The sequence below is a fragment of the Somniosus microcephalus genome, chromosome 12, assembly GCF_052327205.1.
Source record: "Somniosus microcephalus isolate GS21.2 chromosome 12, FLI_Smic_1.0, whole genome shotgun sequence".
NCBI lineage: Eukaryota > Metazoa > Chordata > Chondrichthyes > Squaliformes > Somniosidae > Somniosus > Somniosus microcephalus.
This window is the reverse complement of record NC_140998.1, coordinates 147,733,886-147,747,365: the sequence shown is the minus strand read 5'-3', so window position 1 is coordinate 147,747,365 and position 13,480 is coordinate 147,733,886.

The following is a 13,480-nucleotide window of genomic DNA, read 5'->3' as shown; positions in this document are numbered from 1 at the left end:
CAAAGTGGATAACCTCACATTTATCCACATTATACTGCATTTGCCATGTTTCTGCCCAATCACCCAACCTGTCCAAATCGTACTGGAGTTTCACAACATCCTCCTCACAGCATACCCTCCCACCCAGCTTTGTGTCGTCTGCAAATTTGGAGATACTACATCCAAATTCCCTCGTCCAGGTCATTAATATATATTGTGAACAGCTGGGGTCCTAGGACCGATCCTTGTGGTACCCCACTAGTCACTGCCTGCCACTCGGAAAATGACCCGTTTATTCCAACTCTTTGCTTTCTATCTGCCAACCAGTTCCCTATCCAAGTCAATACCTTGCCCCCAATCCCATGTGCCTTAATTTTACAAGCTAATCTCTTATGTGGGACCTTATCGAAAGCCTTCTGAAAGTCCAAATACAACACATCCACTGGTTCTCCCTTATCTATTTTACCAGTTACATCCTCAAAAAATTCCAGTAGATTAGTCAAGCACGATTTACCTTTTGTAAATCCATATTGACTTTGTCCGATCCTGTCAATGCTTTCCAAGTGCTCTGCTATTACATCTTTTATAATGGACTCTAGCATTTTTCCCACTACTGATGTCAGGCTTACTGGTCTATAATTCCCCGCTTTTTCTCTACCACCTTTTTTGAATAGTGGGGTAACATTAGCTACCCTCCAATCCATGGGTACTGTTCCAGAGTCTATCGAGTTCTGTCTTAATGCGAGGAGCATTCGTAATAAGGTGGATGAATTAGCTGCGCAAATAGAGGTAAACGAATATGATCTGATTCGGATTACAGAAACATGGCTCCAGGGTGGCCAAGGCTGGGAACTCAACATCCAGGGGTATTCAATATTCAGTAAAGATAGGCAAAAGGGAAAAGGAGGTGGGGTAGCATTGCTGGTTAAAGAGGGGATTAACACAATTGTAAGGAAGGATATTAGCTCTGATGATGTGGAATCTGTATGGGTAGAACTGAGAAATACCAAGGGGCAGAAAACGTTAGTGGGAGTGGTATATAGACCTCCAGACAGTAATGCAGCGGTCGGGGATGGCATTAAAAGGGAAATTAGAGAAGCGTGCAATAAGGGCACAGCAGTTATCATGGGTGACTTTAATCTACATATAGATTGGGCTAACCAAATTAGTAACAATACTGTGGAGGAGGAATTCCTGGAGTGTATACGGGATGGTTTCCTGGACCAATATGTCGAGGAACCAACTAGAGATCAGGCCATCTTAGGCTGGGTATTATGTAATGAGAAAGGATTAATTAGCAATCTTGTTGTGCGAGGCCCCTTGGGGCGGAGCGATCATAATATGATAGAATTCTTCATTAAGATGGAGGGTGAAGTTGTTGACTCAGAGACTAGGGTCCTGAATTTAAATAAAGGAAACTACGACGGCATGAGGTGCGAGTTGGGCAGGATTGATTGGGGAATGTCGCTCAAAGGGTTGACGGTGGATAGGCAATGGCAAACATTCAAAGATCAGATGGATGAACTACAGAATTTGTTCATCCCAGTTTGGCATAAAAATAAAACAAAAAAGGTGACTCAACCATGGCTAACAAGAGAAATTAGGGATAGCATAAGATCCAAGGAGAGGACATATCAAATGGCCAGAAAAAGCAGTAAACCTGAGGATTGGGAGCAGTTTAGGATTCAACAAAGGAGGACAAAGGGATTAATTAAGAAGGGGAAAATAGAATATTAGAGTAAGCTTGCAGGGAACATAAAAACTGACTGTAAAAGCTTTTATAGATATGTGAAGAGAAAAAGATTGGTGAAGTCAAGCATCAGAATCAGGGGAATTTATAGGAACAAAGAAATGGCAGACCAATTAAATACATACTTTGGTTCTGTCTTCACAAAGGAGGACACAAACAACCTCCCAGAGATGTCGGGGAACATAGGGTCTGATGAAAGGGAGGAACTGATAGAAATCAGTATTTGTAGGGAAATGGTGTTAGGGAAATTTACGGGATTGAAGGCCGATAAATCCCCAGGGCCTGATAATCTACATCCTAGGGTACTTAAAGAAGTGGCCCTAGAAATAGTAGATGCATTGCTGGTCATCTTCCAAAATTCGAGACTCTGGAACAGTACCCATGGATTGGAGGGTAGCTAATGTTACCCCACTATTCAAAAAAGGTGGTAGAGAGAAAACGGGGAATTACAGACCGGTAAGCCTGACATCGGTAGTGGGGAAAATGCTAGAGTCCATTGTAATAGATGTAATAGCAGAGCACTTGGAAAACAGTGACTGGATCGGACAAAATCAACATGGACTTACAAAAGATAAATCGTGCTTGACTAATCTACTGGAATTTTTTGAGGATGTAACTGGTAAAATAGATAAGGGAGAACCAGTGGATGTGGTGTATTTGGACTTTCAAAAGGCTTTCGATAAGGTCCCGCATAAGAGATTAGCGTGTAAAGTTAAGGCACATGGGATTGGGGGCAAGGTAGTGACTTGGATAAAGAACTGGTTGGCAGACAGAAAGCAAAGAGTTGGAATAAACAGCTCTTTTTCCGAGTGGCAGGCAGTGACTTGTGGGGTACCGCAGGGATCGGTCCTTGGACCCCAGCTATTCACAATATATATTAATGATCTGGACGAGGGAACTAGATGTAATATCTTCAAGTTTGCAGATGACACAAAGCTGGGTGGTCATGTGTGCTGTGAGGAGGATGCCGAGAAACTCCAGTATGATTTGGACAGGTTGGGTGATTGGGCAGAAGCATGGCAGATGAATAAATGCGAGGTTATCCACTTTGGTGTCAAAAACAGGAAGGCAGATTATTATCTGAATGGCAATAGATTGGGAGAAGGGGACGTGCAATGAGACCTGGGCATCCTTGTGCACCAGTCGCTGAAAGTAAGCATGCAGGTGCAGCAGGTGGTTAAGAAGGCAAATGGTATGTTGGCCTTCGTAGCGAGAGGGTTTGAGTACAGGAACAAGGATGTCTTGCTGCAGTTGTACAGGGCCTTGGTGAGACCACATCTTGAGTATTGTGTGCAATTTTGGTAACCCTATCTGAGGAAGGATGTTCTTGCCATGGAGGGAGTGCAGCGAAGGTTCACCAGGCTAATACCTGGGATGGCAGGAATGACGTATGAGGAGAGATTGGGTCGATTGGGCTTGTACTCGCTGGAGTTTAGAAGAATGAGAAGAGATCTCATTGAAACTTATAACATTTTAACAGGATTAGACAGACTAGATGCAGGAAGGATGTTCCCGATTTTCAGGGAGTCTAGAACCGGGGATCACAGTCTAAGGATAAGGGATATGCCATTTAGGACAGAGATGAGGAGGAATTTCTTCACCCAGGGGGTGGTGAACCTGTGGAATTCTCTACCAAATAAGGCAGTAGAGGCCAATTCATTAAATATATTCAAGAAGGAGTTAGATATATTTCTTAAGGCTAAAGGGATCAAGGGATATGGAGAGAAGGCAGGAACAGGGTACTGAGTTTGGATGATCAGCCATGATCTCATTGAATGTCGGAGCAGGCTCGAGGGGCTGAATGGCCTACTCCTGCTCCTATCTTCTATGTTTCTATTTCGGTTCTTTAATAAAACTATATATTTTTTGAATTGTCTCACATAAGACTTCTGTATCAAAAACTCACGAACTCAATCTCTGTACACTCTTTGGTGAGGAGTTGGGAGTTGTAGAATTCTGGGGGAGTTTTCCGGACCCTCATAATATCCGAAACGCTACAGTTTAGCTAAACTTATTAAAAGTGCTATCTGGAGGACAGTAACATTTTCAGGTTGCTCCTTTCCTTTAGGGAGAGATGGTCCAGACCTTTAGACCCAATTAAGCGTCTTTAGGATTCGGCTACCTCAAACTTTAGTTGAAAGTGAACGTCTGAGGAATACGCCTGATCTGGGGTAGCCCTAAAAGGGCTAGGACTAGTAATTATCCCTTCAACCTTAACCCAAATCCTGTGCCTTTATGCTTTCAGATAATGAGCAAGCACCTGAGCAGCCTGTCCCTGAGGGCACCGCAGAGAGCGAGGCGGGAGAAGAGGAGGAAGAACACACCGCGTCACTGCATGTCTCACCTGCAGGCACCAACTCAGGCAATGGCATTACGTGTTCTTTAGAGGCTAGTGTAGTAGTGGTATCTGCACAGGGTGAGGCACTGGGGACGAGCAGGCTGCAGCAAAGCCAAGGGGGAAACGGTAGCCCAGGAGTCAGCTCCCCGGAGGTCGAGTTCTGCTGCACAGGACTCAGATGAGGACCTCAATGGGGAGGCGTTTAGAAGAAGGGTGATGGGCATGCACATGGAGATAATAGGTGCAATGGCAAGGGTGCCCGAGAGCCTCTCGGCAATGGTAAGGAGCATGGAGGAGTCCGCCTCCAACATTACACAAGGATCTGCGCACACCATGGAGCCCATCATTTCCAGTCTGCAAAGGATGGTAGACTCCCAGAGAGACTGTGGTGGCCCAGACCTCATGCCGTGTGTGTTGGGCGATCTAGCAGCTTCCATTGCAGCACAGGCGGAAGCGACGCAATGTCTTAGTGCTGTATTGCAGTCTATGCTTGGTGGCATCCAATCTCAGACTGCTCTCATGCAGTCTCAGCTTGATGCCATGCAAGCTCTGACTGCTGCCATCGTGGCTGGGTCGACCACCGTTGACTGGGGCTTTCATGGTGTCACAGCAGGCCAGCAATCTGTGCTCCAACAGATTGCTAGGGATGCTGAGGTGCTGCCCCGGGGGGAGTGGCAGTGGGTCAGTGGAGCAGGAACCCTGCTGTCCTTTCTCAGGATGACAGCATTCCTGCTCCCACCACTGGCACCCCGCCATTGTCCTTGTCACTGCCTGTCATCCAGCCAGCCCAGACTGCTGCCGCCTATGCTGAGGTGGTGCAGTCTACAGCCGGGCCTTTCAGGTCCAGAGCTGGTTGAGGGCGTCCTGAAAAGCCATCTGAAGTCTCCCGCATGGACGCTCAGCAGCCTTCCACCAGCTGTTCTGCAGCCATTGGGACAACACTTCGTAGGAGCACTAGAGTAGGCAAAGGCACAGTAACGCCAGGCACTAAGGGATTGCACAAGTATGAATAGAAACATAGAAACATAGAAACATAGAAGATAGGAGCAGGAGTAGGCCATTTGGCCCCTCGAGCCTGCTCCGCCATTCAATGCGATCATGGCTGATCATCCAAATTCAGTACCCGGTCCCTGCTTTCTCCCCTTACCCCTTGATCCCTTTAGCTTTAAGAAATATATCTGATGGACCTTCAATAACCACAAAACTAGAAGTTATAGACTTAAACAAGTTGGCTTTTAATCACTAAGATCAGAGCTAACATCTCAACACGCCGACTGGTTCACAGGAATGAGTCATACAGATCCTGGGATCTTTATGTAAGAGAAGTCGGGGCGGAGCCAAGAGCCAAGACCTGGAACCTCCCAGGTTAGTCGGGAAAGAGGAAGTGAAACTATACACAGTGGGGGAGGGTAATACATATGAGTGCAAAACGAATACAGGATCAAGACAAACAGATTTCATTACATTCACCCCTTCTATAGATTTAGTCCATCGGGGTGATGTTTCTTAAAAGTTGGTATAAGTGAGTCTGTCAGGAGGTTTTGCAGTCCTCAATGATCGGCGCAAAGCCGGTTGGGGTGCCTCTAGGGGAGTGGATTCTGGTTCCTCCGCTGTCCGGGCCTCCGCAGTGGTGTCTTCCAGGTTATCTGCAGTGTCCTCCAGGTTAAAGTTGGGTATTGATACCTCTTGGCGTCCTGTCTCTTTGTAGTGTAGGTCTTCATCGGGTAGTCTCCCATCGTTCTCTCCGCTCCCCGAGGGAGCGAGGTCTTTTATGGAAACAGTGTCCTCTCGCCCGTCAGAGTATTCGATATAGGCGCACTGAGGGTTTGCATGGAGGAGCTGTACCTTTTCCACAAGGGGGTCCGTTTTATGGCCTCTCACGTGCTTCCGCAATAGTACTGTACCCGGAGACGTCAGCCATGCGGGTAGAGATATGCCCGAGGTGGATTTCTGGGGGAAAACGAACATCTTTTCATGAGGGGTAGCTTTAGTGGCAGTACATAACAGAGACCTTATGGAGTGGAGCACGTCTGGGAGGACTTCCTGCCAGCGGGAGGTCGGAAGGTCTTTTGACTTTAAGGCTAACATGACAGCCTTCCAAACAGTAGCATTCTCCCTTTCCACTTGTCCATTACCCCGGGGGTTGTAGCTAGTGGTTCTGCTAGTGGCTATCCCCTTCGAGAGCAAGAACTGGCGCAGCTCGTCACTCATGAATGACGTCCCCCTATCGCTGTGTATGTAGTTTGGCATGCCAAACATGCAGAATAGGTTACAGAGACACTTGATGACCGTGGCACTGGTCATGTCTGGGCAGGGAATGGCGAAGGGGAAGCGGGAATATTCATCAATGATATTGAGGAAGTATATGTTACGGTCGGCAGAGGGAAGGGGTCCCTTGAAGTCCAGACTTAGGCGCTCGAATGGCCGTGTGGCTTTGATAAGGTGTGCACGGTCAGGCCTGTAGAAACGAGGCTTGCATTCCGCACAGATGTGGCAGGCTCTGGTCATTGCCCTGACCTCCTCGATGGAGTGGGGCAGATTGCGGGACTTTATAAAATGGTATAGTCGGGTGACCCCTGGGTGACAGAGGTCGTTGTGGAGACCCTGTAATTTGTCCGTATGAATGCTGGCACACATTCCCCGTGATAGGGCGTCTGGGGGTTCATTAAGGGCTCCCGGCCTGTACATAATATCATAGTCGAACGTGGATAGTTCGATCCTCCACCTGAGTATTTTGTCATTCTTGATTTTCCCCCTTTGTTTGTTATTAAACATGAAAGCCACCGACCGCTGGTCGGTGAGCAGGGTGAAACGTTTGCCGGCTAGGTAGTGTCTCCAGTGCCGCACTGCCTCCACTATAGCCTGTGCCTCCTTCTCGACAGAAGAGTGCCTGATTTCAGGTCCCTGAAGGGTTCGGGAGAAGAAGGCCACAGGTCTCCCAGCCTGATTGAGGGTCGCAGCTAAGGCAAAGTCTGATGCATCGCTTTCGACTGGAAAGGGAATGCATTCGTCCACTGCACACACTGCAGCCCTTTCAATGTCCTGTTTAATACTGGTGAAAGCCTCCCGAGCTTCAGCTGATAGTAGGAAGGACGTCGATTTAATGAGGGGTCGGGCCTTATCAGAGTAATTGGGCACCCATTGGGCATAATACGAAAAAAATCCCAGGCACCTTTTTAAAGCTTTGGGATTGTGTGGCAGGGGCAGTTCCTTTAGGGGGCGTAATCGGTCAGGGTCCGGTCCAATTACCCCATCTTCCACCACACAGCCGAGGATACAGAGACGGGTTGTGTTGAAGACACATTTGTCTTCGTTGTCGGTTAGATTCAGCTTTAGGGCAGTTTTTAAAAGTCTCGCAAGATTTAGATCGTGGTCTTGCTGGTTGTGCCCGCAGATAGTGACATTGTCCAGATAGGGGTAGGTAGCTTGTAGTTTATTCTCGTCAACCATGCGGTCCATCTCATGTTGGAAGACCGAGACCCCATTTGTTACTCCGAAGGGCACTCTGAGAAAATGGTAGAGGCGCCCGTTCGCCTCGAAGGCGGTGTATGGGCGGTCCTCCGTTCTAATGGGGAGCTGGTGATACGCGGATTTGAGGTCGATAGTCGAGAAGACTCGGTATTGCGCAATCTGGTTGACCATTTCTGATATGCGGGGTAAAGGGTAGGCGTCCAGCTGGGTATAAATATTAACAGTCTGGCTGTAGTCAATTACCATCCGTTTCTTTTCGCTATTTTTAACTATGACTACTTGGGCACGCCACGGGCTGGTACTGCATTCAATAATGCCTTCCCGCAGGAGTCTGTCCACTTCCGCCTTGATAAAGTGTCTGTCTTCCAGACTGTACCGTCTACTTTTGGTCGCTATGGGCCTACAGTTCGGAGCGAGATTAGCGAATAAAGAGGGCGGACTGATTTTTAAGGTTGATAGGCCACAGACTGTGAGTGGCGGCTGGGACCCGCCATATGCTAGCGTGACACTTTCGTGGTGGCACTGGAAGTCCAGGCCCAAGATTACACTAACAGAGTTCTGGCATCACGAGGAGTTTAAAATCCTTGTAGTCCGTGCCTTTTACAGTCAGTGTTACCACACAGTAGCCCAAAATGTCCGAAGTGTGGGGCTTAGCAGCCATAGCAATTCTGCTCCGTGTAGGGGTTACCGTTAATGAGTGCTGCCGTACCAGGCTAGGGTGGATAAAACTCTCGGTACTCCCACAGTCAATTAAACATTTAGTTAAATTCCCGTTTACCTGTATGTCCATCATGGATTTTGTCAACGGGTGTGGCCTGGATTGATCCACCATGATCGAAGCCACTGTTGAGCCCTGGGCGGCCGTTGAGTCGGGAAAAGATGGCGGATCCCAAGATGGCGGCCCGCACGGCACGCACGAGGCGGTGACGGAGTTGGAAATCGGATTCCCCTGCAGACTTTGCTAAAATGCCCCTTTTTCTTACATTTGAAGCATGTAGCGTCCTTCGCTGGGCATCGTTGTCTGGGGTGCTTGGCCTGGCCGCAGAAGTAGCATTGAGGGCCTCGAGATATTGCCGTTGTAGTAGGACTCCTGGGTGAACTGTGTGGGGACTCCGGCGGCGTAGAGCTGGTCTGAGACCTGGATGGGGAAGATGGCTGATTCCAAGATGGCGGCCCCCTCGGTGCGCACGAGGCAGTGAGGGCCGCATGGCCGGAAGAATAAGAGTCAGAGTTTTTCTGGGCCATGTCCAGCGATCGCGCAGTGGCCACTGCCTTTTTAAAGTCCAGGACCTCCTTCTCCAGCAGTCTCTGCCGGATATAATTCAATTTGAGGCCCGTGATGAAGGAATCGCGGACCAATTCATCAGAGTACGCGTTGGCCGTCACGGCCTTGCAGTTACAGTCCCGGACCAGGTCCTTTAGGCCCTGTAAGAAATCGTCCATTGATTCCTCTGATTGCTGCCTGCGTGTAGCCAGCAGATGTCTGGCGTACACTTCGTTTACCGGCCTCTGGTATTGGGCCTTCAGGATAGTGATGGCCTCCGTGTAAGAGGTGGCATCCCGGATGAATGAATAAATCCGATGACTTACGCGAGTAGTCAGTAGACTCAGTTTATCTACCTCTCTAGCGGATGAGGCCCCCGCGAAGAGTTCGAAGCATTTGAGCCAGTGTCCAAATTGATTTGAGCTTCAGCAGAATGTGGATCCAAGTCCAGACACTCTGGTTTTAGGAGTCGATCCATCCTAGTATTCTTTAGTGATTAAAATTGATGGGCCTTCAATAACCACAAAACTAGATGTTATAGACTTAAACAAGTTGGCTTTTAATCACTAAGATCAGAGCTAACATCTCAACACGCCGACTGGTTCACAGGAATGAGTCATACAGATCCTGGGATCTTTATGTAAGAGAAGTCAGGGGCGGAGCCAAGAGCCAAGACCTGGAACCTTCCAGGTTAGTCGGGAAAGAGGAAGTGAAACTATACACAGTGGGGGAGGGTAATATACATGAGTGCAAAACGAATACAGGATCAAGACAAACAGATTTCATTACAATATCCAACTCCTTCTTGAATATATTTAATGTATTGGCCTCTACTGCCTTCTGTGGTAGAGAATTCCACAGGTTCACCACTCTCTGGGTGAAGAAATTCCTCCTCATTTCTGTCCTAAATGGCCTACCCCTTATCCTTAGACTGTGACCCCCGGTTCTGGACTCCCCCGCCATCGGGAATATCCTGCATCTAGTCTGTCCAGTCCTGTGAGAATTTTATAAGTTTCAATGAGATCCCCTCATTCTTCTAAACTCCAGCGAGTATAAGCCCAATCGACCCAATCTCTCCTCATACGTCATTCCTGCCATCCCAGGTATCAGCCTGGTGAATCTCCGCTGAACTCCTTCCATGGCAAGAACATCCTTCCTCAGATAAGGCGACCAAAACTGCACACAATACTCAAGATGTGGTCTCACCAAGGCCCTGTACAACTGCAGCAAGACATCCTTGTTCCTGTACTCAAACCCTCTCGCTACGAAGGCCAACATACCATTTGCCTTCTTAACCGCCTGCTGCACCTGCATTCTTACCTTCAGCGACTGGTGCACAAGGACGCCCAGGTCTCGTTGCACTTCCCCTTCTCCCAATTGTCGAAATCTCGACTCCGAGTAAGACTCTAACACACAAGCAGTACCGTCAGATTGTTAGTTTATTTTACTTGTGCACAAGGGGAGAGTGCCTCGTCAAGGGCTAGGTTAGCAACTCTGAAAATCATCAGTAATCGCAGCATATTTATACACTTAAGTAAACAAGCTCCATAGCGATGTTATTCTTATCTAATTAACCACTTTAACAGTGTTATCAAATCAACACTCGTCTTTGCCGAGTAACAGTTACCATCTCCTTACAGGGACTAGCCTTTTCTCGTCCCTTACTCATTGTTGTGTCTGGTTTCGGTTATCACATCCTTATTGTTGTTACAGCTGCTGACAGCTTGTTTGGTATTAGTTGCTGAAGTAAGCTCTAATTCCAAGTTGACCGAATATAATATCCCAGCAAGCCTTGCAATCTATAGTTGCCCCTTTTTCTATATTTCCACACAATCTATTGCCATTCAGATAATAATCTGCCTTCCTGTTTTTGCCACCAAAGTGGATAACCTCACATTTATCCACATTATATTGCATCTGCCATGCGTCTGCCCAATCACCCAACCTGTCCAAATCATCCTGTAATTTCTCGGCATCCTCCTCACAGCACACACGCCCACCCAGCTTTGTGTCGTCTGCAAATTTGGAGATATTACATCTAGCTCCCTCGTCTAGATCATTAATATATATTGTGAATAGCTGGGGTCCAAGGACCGATCCTTGCGGTACCCCACTAGTCACTGCCTGCCACTTGGAAAAAGACCCGTTTATTCCAACTCTTTGCTTTCTGTCTGCCAACCAGTTCTCTATCCAAGTCAATACTTTGCCCCCAATCCCATGTGCCAAATCCATGTTGACTTTGTCCGATCCTGTCACTGTTTTCCAAGTGCTCTGCTATTACATATTTTACAATGGACTCTCGCATTTTCCTCACTACCGATGTCAGGCTTACCGGTCTGTAATTCCCCGTTTTCTCTCTACCACCTTTTTTGAACAGTGGGGTAACATTAGCTACCCTCCAATCCATGGGTACTGTTCCAGATTCCATTGAATGTTGCAAGATGATCAGCAATGCATCTACTATTTCTAGGGCCACTTCCTTAAGTACCCTAGGATATAGATTATCAGGCCCTGGGGATTTATCGGCCTTCAATCCCATCAATTTCCCTATCACCATTTCCCTACAAATACTGATTTCTTTCAGTTCCTCCCTTTCATCAGACCCTATGTTCCCTGACATCTCTGGGAGGTTATTTGTGTCCTCCTTTGTGAAGACAGAACCAAAATATGTATTTAATTGGTCCGCCATTTCTTTGTTGCCCATTATTAATTCCCCTGATTGTGACTGCAAGGGACCTACGCTTGACTTCACCAATCTTTTTCTCTTCACATATCTATAAAAGCTTTTACAGTCAGTTTTTATGTTCCGTGCAAGCTTACTCTCATATTCTATTTTCCCTTTCTATTGTTGTAAATATGCGTTCACTGATTATTGATAAATTTATTCATTCAGTTTGGATTATTTTGCGGTGTCTCCCATTTCATCTTTGCGCTGCGATCTGGCCTGTGACAGGGATGGAATGATGGGGATGTGGTGAGCAACAGGGATCTGGGGTTCAATTCATTGGAACCGCAGTCTGATGAGGTGGTCACGGAAGGCTGATTGAGTGGCTGCCTCCTCCCTCGCTGCTGTTCCTCCTCCTCCTCATCTTTCTCTTCCTCTTCATGCTTGTCCTCCTCTTCCTCTCTCTCATCCTCCTCCTGAGGTGGTCCCTCAATCCCTGGTGGCAATGGCTGGGCCCTCATGATGGCCAAGTTGTGTAGCATGCAGCAGACCATGACGAAATGGGATACCCACCCAGCCGAGTACCGGAGGGCTCCTCCTGAGCGGTCAAGGCAGTGGAACCATTGCTTGAGCACCCCGATGGTCTGTTCGATGATGTTCCTGGTGGCGGCATGGCTCTCATTATATGAGTGCTGGGCAGCAGTGTTGTGGTAGTGGAGGGGAGTCATGAGCCAGGTGGAGAGTGGGTAGCCCTTGTCTCCGACCAGCCAGCCGCGAGCTTGATGTGGTGGCTGGTAGAGTGCTGGCACACCGATCTGGCGCAGGATGAAGGTATCATGGCTGCTGCTAGGATAGCGGGCATTCGCATGGAGGATTTGCTGTGTGTGGTCGCACACCAACTGCACATTAAGTGAGTGGTAGCCTTTGTGGTTACGGAAGATCTCAGGATTATTATGCGGTGCCCGCAAAGCCAAGTGGGTCCAGTCAATGGCGCCCTGCAATATGGGGAATCCCGTTATACTGGCAAAGCCACATGTATGTTCGTCGTGCTTCTCTCTGATGATGCGGAAGAAAATGTAGTCCCTTCTCCTGCTGTAGAGAGCCTCTGTGACCTCCCGGATGCAGCGATGGACGGCGAACTGCGGGATGTTTACTTTATCTCCTGTTGCTGACTGGAAGGATCCGCTGGTGAAAAAATTGAAGGCGACGGTGACCTTGACTGCCATGGGGAGAACCGTGGCCGTCCTGATCTGAGGCTGGAGGTCTGGTTGCAGGAGGTGGCAGAATTCTGTGACCACCTCCTTGGTGAAGTTGAGCCTTCTAATGCACTGCTCCTCGCTTAATTGGAGGTAGAAGTGCTCTCGGAATACCCTTGGAGGGTAAGGCCTCCTGTTGAGAGCCCTGATGGCCCTCCTCCTCCCTCAGGCCACATGTTCCCAGCTTTCTCACTGCCTCTGCTCCCTCCGCCATAGATCCTGGAGGGCAAGGCTGACTGCCAGTATAGCCCCCATTAATGTACCCAAGTGTAGCACTTTGGTATGCTGTGAGAATAAATGTAACTAATTGTTAGTAGCCACAACACTGCTGATACTAAACAACCTTTAAATGACTGAATTAAACAGTTTAACTCAATGTCAAACTGACAAAGAAGCAGTGAAACAGCACTAACATGACAGCTGCGGCTCATTAAGTAGCGCCCCTGGAGCCTGCAACCGCCTGCTTGAAGCATCCTCTCCCTGTTGCTGTTGGGGCGAGGTGCAAAGGCAGGGGGCAACAATTAATTTTGCAGATCGTGTGCCCGGTGAGCGTAGCATGCTCACTGACGTCACGAACTGCCTGGCGCTGAGGTCCCCAGTGGTAACTCGTAGTGGTGGCGGTACGGGGGGTGGGGGTGCAAATTTGTCATGGGTCGCTGGATTCACCTCGCCCCGGCACTACTGCATCAGCGCCCCAGCCAGGCGCTAACCAACTGAATTTTTCCCCCAAAAGTTCTTTTGTAAGACAGTAATGAAT